The following is a 7,634-nucleotide window of genomic DNA, read 5'->3' as shown; positions in this document are numbered from 1 at the left end:
TTTTAAGTTTTAAGACAAGAATTAGTAATCAGTTATTGTTAAAGTGGGGTATTTACATTTAAAAGTTCAAAAAAAAAATCGAATATTTCACCCTAGAAATATGCAAACTAACAAAGTGGTGGCGGTGGCCCTTTGCTTCTGATCAAAGATGATATCATAGATAAAATGATTAGAAAAAGCTTTTAAGACAAGAATTAGTAATCAGTTATTGTTAAAGTGGGGTATTTACATTTAAAAGTTCAAAAAAAAAATCGAATATTTCACCCTAGAAATATGCAAACTAACAAAGTGGTGGCGGTGGCCCTTTGCTGAGTAATTCTGATCAAAGTGGAGTACTGATTGAGTGACTGTACTGTCTGTAGTACAACAAACAAACGTTTTAATTTTTATTTTTTAAAAAGAGGTAGTTGGCAGTACAACACAACAACGTTGTACTATCTCACACGCAGAGATGTTAATTTGTTTTTGGTAAAACGAAAACAATTCAAATTCTCTTGCAATGCCAAACACACATTGGTAATTACCAGAATTTCGTTCATCTCATCTTGATTCTGTTCTTGCTCCATTTCAGGTACCTAAGTTTCCGAGATTCTCACGCTTCTCGTCTCGTCTCTTTTTCTTAGTTAGAACATGCAAGACAGCTCAACGTAATTGCATAATTCAATTACAATTCACCGAGGGAAGAACACAATTCTTGCCAATTACACTCAAGAGTTCATTGTTCTTCTTTTGAAAATTCTGCTTTTTTCCACCTCCAGCTGGAAATTCAGGTAATAAGATTAACATTTGGAAATTTTTTTCAGCACTAATTACGTTAAGTATAGCATTAAAAATCTTGCTTTTTTTTTTCATCGTAGAATCAGATTCTCAAATTCCTCTGTATTCTTATCATCTGATTGGTTTACATGATTATCCTTCTCATATATTATGTTTCCCTATTCTGTTTCCCTTGCTGCTGGAATCACCAAGAGCTGAAGATTTGTCGAATCCAATGAATAATATAAACAATGAAGAACTCAAAGAAGCAGAGAATTCCAACAGAGAGGACCTTGAAGAGGCTTCCATTGAGCCTGAGGATGTGGCTAAGATAGTTCCATGGACGAGGCAAATCACAATCCGCGGACTAGTAGCTAGTATATTGATTGGAATCATTTATAGTGTGATAGCAATGAAGCTGAACCTGACAACTGGATTAGTCCCCAATCTTAATGTTTCAGCTGCACTACTTGGCTTTGTGTTCATTAGGACTTGGACTAAGCTCCTTTCCAAAGCCAATATTGTTTCAACACCTTTCACTAGGCAGGAGAATACCGTAATCCAGACATGTTCAGTGGCGTGCTACACACTTGCAGTTGGAGGTCATTGTTTAACTGTTTTAGGAATATTCTCTGCTGTTTACTGTTTAGATTAACCCCTAATTAAAGCTTGTTTCCGTGTAAATGATGGTGTTTCTCAACTCTCTTATGTGTGATGTGTATAAATTTGTGTAACTGCAGGTGGTTTTAGTTCCAATCTCTTGGCCTTGAATCGGAAGACATACGAGCTAGCAGGGGTTGATACATATGGAAATAGTCCTACTAGCATCAAGGATCCTGGATTTGGCTGGATGTCATCCTTTCTCTTTGTAACTAGTTTTGTTGGGCTATTTGCATTGATCCCCATAAGAAAGGTATTTTTATTAGCAAGGAATTCTATGGCTTTTTTTTCAAACTTCATTGGACACAATTGGTAATTTAAAGGCTGTTATTCTCCTAGTTTATTGGTTTAGTAGTTTGATGTAGAAGTGATGAATTAATAAGCTTAATTGTACAAGAATTTGGTTGTGAGTGACTTTAATGGTGTAATTGATGATGATAATATTGTTGTTTAACAGATTATGGTAATAGACTACAAATTGACTTATCCCAGTGGAACAGCTACCGCTGTTCTTATTAATGGGTTCCATACTCCTAAAGGCGATGCCATGGCCAAGTGTGAATCTGTTCCTATCCTTTTTCCCTTTTTCTTGGAGTCTTTCAAGTTGAAACAAGGTCAATCTATATAAAGGATAAACTAGTTCAACTTCTTTGCAGGAGACAGGTTCATAGTTTCATGAAGTACTTTTCATTGAGTTTCCTATGGGCCTTCTTCCAATGGTTCTATGCAGGTGGAGATCATTGTGGATTTGTTCAATTTCCCACTTTTGGATTGAAAGCCTGGAAAAACTCGTGCGTCTTCTTTGTCTCTATTCTTTTAAATAGAAGTCTGTTCATGGGGCATTATGTGGCCACAAATCAGGGGACAAAAGGGAGAATGGTTCCCTACTAATCTACCAGAAAGTAGCATGAAAAGTCTAAATGGCTATAAGGTATATTAGCTAGAGTTGAAGGACTCCATAAGATCTATATTGTTTTCATCTTTGAAGGCCTCAATTTTTGTTCAACGTTTTATACCCTCCCAGGTCTTTATTTCAATTGCCTTGCTTCTTGGTGATGGGCTCTACAATTTTGTGAAACTTATCTGTTCCGCAGCCTTGAAGATACATGAGAACAAGAAAAGAAAAAATCTTGATACGTGTAAGGATTTTGAGTAAACAAATATTAAGGCCTGATACATGTAGTATAGACTGTTAGACATGTATGATTACTGAAGCTTATATGTCTGTGAAATCTAATATTTCTTTGTCCATGTAGGTTTGGACAAGAAGAATCAGCTGCCTCTTGATGATCTTAGAAGGCATGAAGTGTTTCTAAGAGAAAGTATTCCAGTATGGTTGGCAGCTGCAGGGTATATTTTCTTCTCCGTCATTTGTGTCATTGTAATCCCTCTGATGATTCCCCAGTTGAAGTGGTATTATGTGGTGGTTGCTTATATTCTTGCACCTGCACTTGGCTTCTGCAATGCATATGGTGCAGGCTTAACTGACATGAACATGGCCTATAACTATGGCAAAGTGGCGCTCTTTATGGTTGCGGCCTTGGTTGGAAAGAACGATGGTGTAGTTTCTGGACTCGTGGCCTGTGGCTTGATCAAATCAATTGTTTCCATTTGTTCCGATTTGATGCACGATTTCAAAACCGGCCATCTAACTTACACGTCGCCTCGATCAATGCTTTTGAGCCAAGCAATCGGCACAGCAATAGGTTGTGTTGTTGCGCCTCTGACATTCTTCCTTTTCTACAAGGCCTTTGATGTAGGGAATCCAGATGGTGAGTACAAGGCCCCATATGCCATCATATACAGAAACATGGCCATTCTTGGTGTTGAAGGCTTCTCCACCCTCCCCCAGCATTGCTTGCAACTTTGTTATGGTTTTTTCGCGTTTGCCATAGCAGCCAACTTAGTGAGGGATCTTTCCCCCAAGAAAGTTGGAAGATGGATTCCACTTCCAATGGCAATGGCTGTCCCTTTCTTAGTTGGTGGATACTTTGCAATCGACATGTGTGTAGGTAGTTTGGTAGTGTATGCTTGGCACAAACTAAAAAGTGAGGAGGCAAGTTTGATGGTTCCTGCAGTTGCTTCTGGTTTGATTTGTGGTGATGGATTATGGATTCTACCTTCATCAATTCTTGCCTTATTTGGGGTTCATCCCCCAATGTGCATGAGCTTCTTTTCATCCAAGTAGAATATCACAAAGGACCCATGTTACTACCTAAGGTAACTATAGTTATAATGTTGTAGAAGGAAGTTATTAGTTATTAGGAATTTAAGTTATAAAGATGTATAGCTCTTAGTCAAATGACAGTTTAGAGTTGTTATGTAAATAAATTCGGCTGATACTTGGTGTAATTGTTGACAGAATTACTGCTTCCTTATTCTTTTATTTTCTTTTCGTTCTCTTAATTGTTTTTTTTCTTATTTTATTTAGGACTGGAAGTAGATTTTTCTTTGATCCTAAAGCCATTTAAGACTTTTCATAATGATTGACAAAACTAAAAGAATTAAATGTCCATTTGGATTAGAGATGTACATGGTTAAAGTTTGTTTTGTCGATTTTTAGCAAATCGATGGTAGTTCGATTCTAATAGTCTGGGAGCGAAACCAACTCCTCTTTTGCAGGTACCAGTTTTCTATAAGTGCATCAAAGTGTCTTCGATTAGACAGGTATTGAAACAATAAATAAATAAAAAATTGTAAAGGGATAAAAGAGGTTTATCGAAAAGATTGCGTTGAAATTAAAAGAAAGCAGTAAAGATGCCTTCGACTGGGTCAAAGGGCTTTTGACATAAAAATTAAAGGTACTGGAATGTAAATTACGTTTGAAACTTAAATGTTTGCTTGAAACATAAATTTGCTTGAAAGATAAAGTTTACAGAAAATGTAAATGGAAAATAAAGACATGTGGAAGGAACCCTACACATAATTGACTCGAGGCAAACTCAAAAAGTCTTTGGGACGTGAGAGTGCATGAGTAATTTCTGAAGCAAAGTTCCAACCTTTATTCCCTAAAACTTTCTAACATTTATAGTCTACTTTTATAACCGATTATCGATTACATGGTGCTGTTTTGAATGCGCACTGTTTGGTAACCGTTCCCTCTCTTTTACTAATGAAATGTTACCTATCAATTCCTCATGTGGTAAAAGCCTTCAACTTCTCCATCTATGTAACCGTTCGATCCTTTATTCGAGCAATTATTCGATTTCTCATTCGAATACTTTGTTCGATCAGGCCGTTCGATTTAAGAAGGAATCCAAAATCGAGTGCATGTCAAGCAACTCCCAACTAATACCTGCACGTGCACCTTTTTCTACATCTGTCTCCCTTCTAATTATTTCTTCAATACTTCGAATTAGCATCACCTAATCGAAATTATTTTTCGATTAACAAATTGCCCCCTTGGATTAACGTGTTTGTCTTCGAAATCATTTTTGGAAGATAAAGCACTTAATCCAAATTCAAAACTTCAATTTCCTAAGTCGGTAATAATTATCATTTATTAATACTGACCCGTTCGACACGTTTCCTGTGACTTGCGCTTTCTTTCTCCACCACTTCGCCTTCTTTGCGAAGTTACCTCCTTTCCCTTTGAATTCCATCTGCGATAACGGCTATAGTGAAATTTCCTTTAAATTCGACACTTCCATCTTTGACAAATCTTTTCGAACCTTTATTCTCTCGATTTCTCTTGCATCCATCTTCTCCGCGACCACTATTCTTCAATCCCTAAACTTCACTCTTCTCTGTTCTGCAATGGCCGCTTCATCGCCTCATACTGCCGCTCAAGACAAAGGCAAAGGCCCCGCAGTTGAACCACCGGCTCCACCATCTCTTCGTGTACTGAACTAAGTCAATGATAACAGAATCCTGATCCCTTTTACAGTGGGTGGAGATGTTCATTATTTCCTTGGGCCTGTCGAAACCCTGGAAAGGGCCAACAAGAAACTACCTTTCTTCCCCAGTGCTCAAGGAGAGGATTTGTTAATCAACCAATCCCTTGACATCTCTTTCTTCATCAATCAAAAATCTTTCAGAAACAATTCAAAGATTAACCCTCGAGGGGTTGACTTCACGGCTTGGCCTTTCTGTTTTATTGGCTAAATGCAATCATTTTCTGCTCCCGAAGTGTCCAAATATCAAATTTTTTTCTTCCTCTGGCTGCTCTGCTTCATGAGGAAAATAATCTTAATTTGGCCCAGCTTCTTCTAGGGTATATTTATGAAGAGCTTGGTCAATTTGTAAATTGTCTCCGAAATAATTATCTGATAAGTACAGGTGGCCCTCTCTGGCTTCTCCAACTATGGCTTAATGCCGTTTTTGAAAAGTATATGACAAAGCCTGGAGGTGGTGCTACTGATAAACAACACAAGGAAGGCTTTCGCTTGGCTGATTATAAGCCAAATTTCTCAAGTACACAATCGGATGAAGACCAATTTTGGGCTGTCTTTTCTCTCTTCCATTCTTGTAAAGATTTTTATAATGAAAACCTCAATTTCGCTCCCTTTTTGCATCGAAATTGTGGTCTTGCATGGCTTGATCGCTTGCTCTTTCCACATGATACTGAGGAAAATGAACTGGCTAATCGAAATTGGGCAAATTTGCTGGCCGTTCAAGTAATTCCTACAGGATTGCCCCAGCACAAAAAAGAAAAGTTCAAAATAACCCTGTATGCCCCTCATTTCACAGCCAGGCAACTGGGTTTCTCACAGGTCATTCCAACCCCTCTTCCTTGAAACAATAAACCATTTTGCCACATCACTCTAACTTCTCAAATTGAACTTGATTTCTGCCTCTTAACAAATCAATAACAAAGGGAGCATTTCAATTTCCTCGTTTATGATCGCAGTTCATATATCACCAAGTCTTGTTTCGAATGGTGGACTGCTTACTACTTTAGGTACAGTCGTACTTTAGAGGAAATCCAGCAATCTGCTATTCGAACAGCCCCTATTGCTGAAGGTTCTCCCAAAAAATTTTAAAAAAGAAAAGCTGACACCACAACCTGCTCAAGACAACCACAACACAAGAGTCGAAGGACTCCCACCAGGACTTCCAGAAGGGTAACTATTTCTGCATATATCCATACACTTTAAATTGAAATATTCTGAAAATCACATTTATTTAACAACTCTTGATTTTGATTTTTTCATCAGTTATGGTTACAACCGTCAAGTGAGAGCTCCGATGGAAGTGAGCAATCCATCCGGAACATCCTTGCTGCTTCCTCTCAATCAGAGGATATAGCCGATTCAGATCCTGGTCCTCAATTAATTCGAAAGCCAAGACTCATTCTGGTAACATTATCATTTCTACATATATTTCATTCGAGTTAGAATAAATCTTAACTTATAACTGTGTACCTTTCATATCATCCCACTACTGCTGCTCACTCAATCATATCTCCTTTGGCACCTTATCAACCACTTCTACAACCACATCATGATATGGGATATTCCACATCTCATGATTCAATCTAAGCTACGGTGTCCGTTGAACCACTACAGATTCCTTTTCCACCTCCCACTGGAACACCGGTGGTTGATTTGACCAAAGACCCTACTCACCACTCTCCAACACAGACTCAAATCCTTGAGCCTACCTCACCAATCAACCAGGCTGCACTTTCTACTGAATACCAAGTGGCTCCAGACTTTGACTCTGTCTCTCGAGTTACTGAAACTACCAATTCAGATTCGCCTCGATCTAGAGTCTTAGAAACTCCCCAAAGGCCCTCTAGTCCTCCCCAGCAGGCTGAATTTCAAACTCCTCCTGGTGAAGGATATGGGAATTTGGGTGTTTCTACCACACCAAAAAGTGCCACCTTAGCCAACCTGGTTTCCATCTTAAATCAAGCCATCCAAGAGGATGAAGTGCCTGTTTCTGCACCAATACTTCCAAGATCTTCTACATCTAGTTCTTTATTCGAGTTGAATGTTGATACTCAAGAACAACTTCGGTCACTTCTTAAACTCTTGGACCATCCACCTGCTACATGGGTCAATGATGCAATTCTCAACCAGCTTTTATCTGATCTTTTGAATTCTGCCTTTGAACTTTCGGCTTCTACTCCACATTTTGCCATAGTCCGCCAATTCAAACAAGTTGCCAACAACAGTGTAGCTTTTCAAAACAAACTCCAAGAGATCGAGAACAAGAAAGCTAAAATCAAAACTGAAGTAGAAGGTTGTGTTGCAGCCCTTAAACCAATCAAAGCT

At 38.4% G+C, this 7,634-nt stretch overlaps 1 pseudogene; it reads left to right on the top strand.

Annotated features, from left to right (window-relative positions):
- On the top strand, positions 356 to 3,818 carry LOC107605855 (annotated as a pseudogene).

This window comes from Arachis ipaensis, chromosome B07, assembly GCF_000816755.2.
Source record: "Arachis ipaensis cultivar K30076 chromosome B07, Araip1.1, whole genome shotgun sequence".
NCBI lineage: Eukaryota > Viridiplantae > Streptophyta > Magnoliopsida > Fabales > Fabaceae > Arachis > Arachis ipaensis.
Note: the sequence above shows the minus strand (reverse complement) of the source record. Positions and strands in the feature narration are given on the sequence as shown.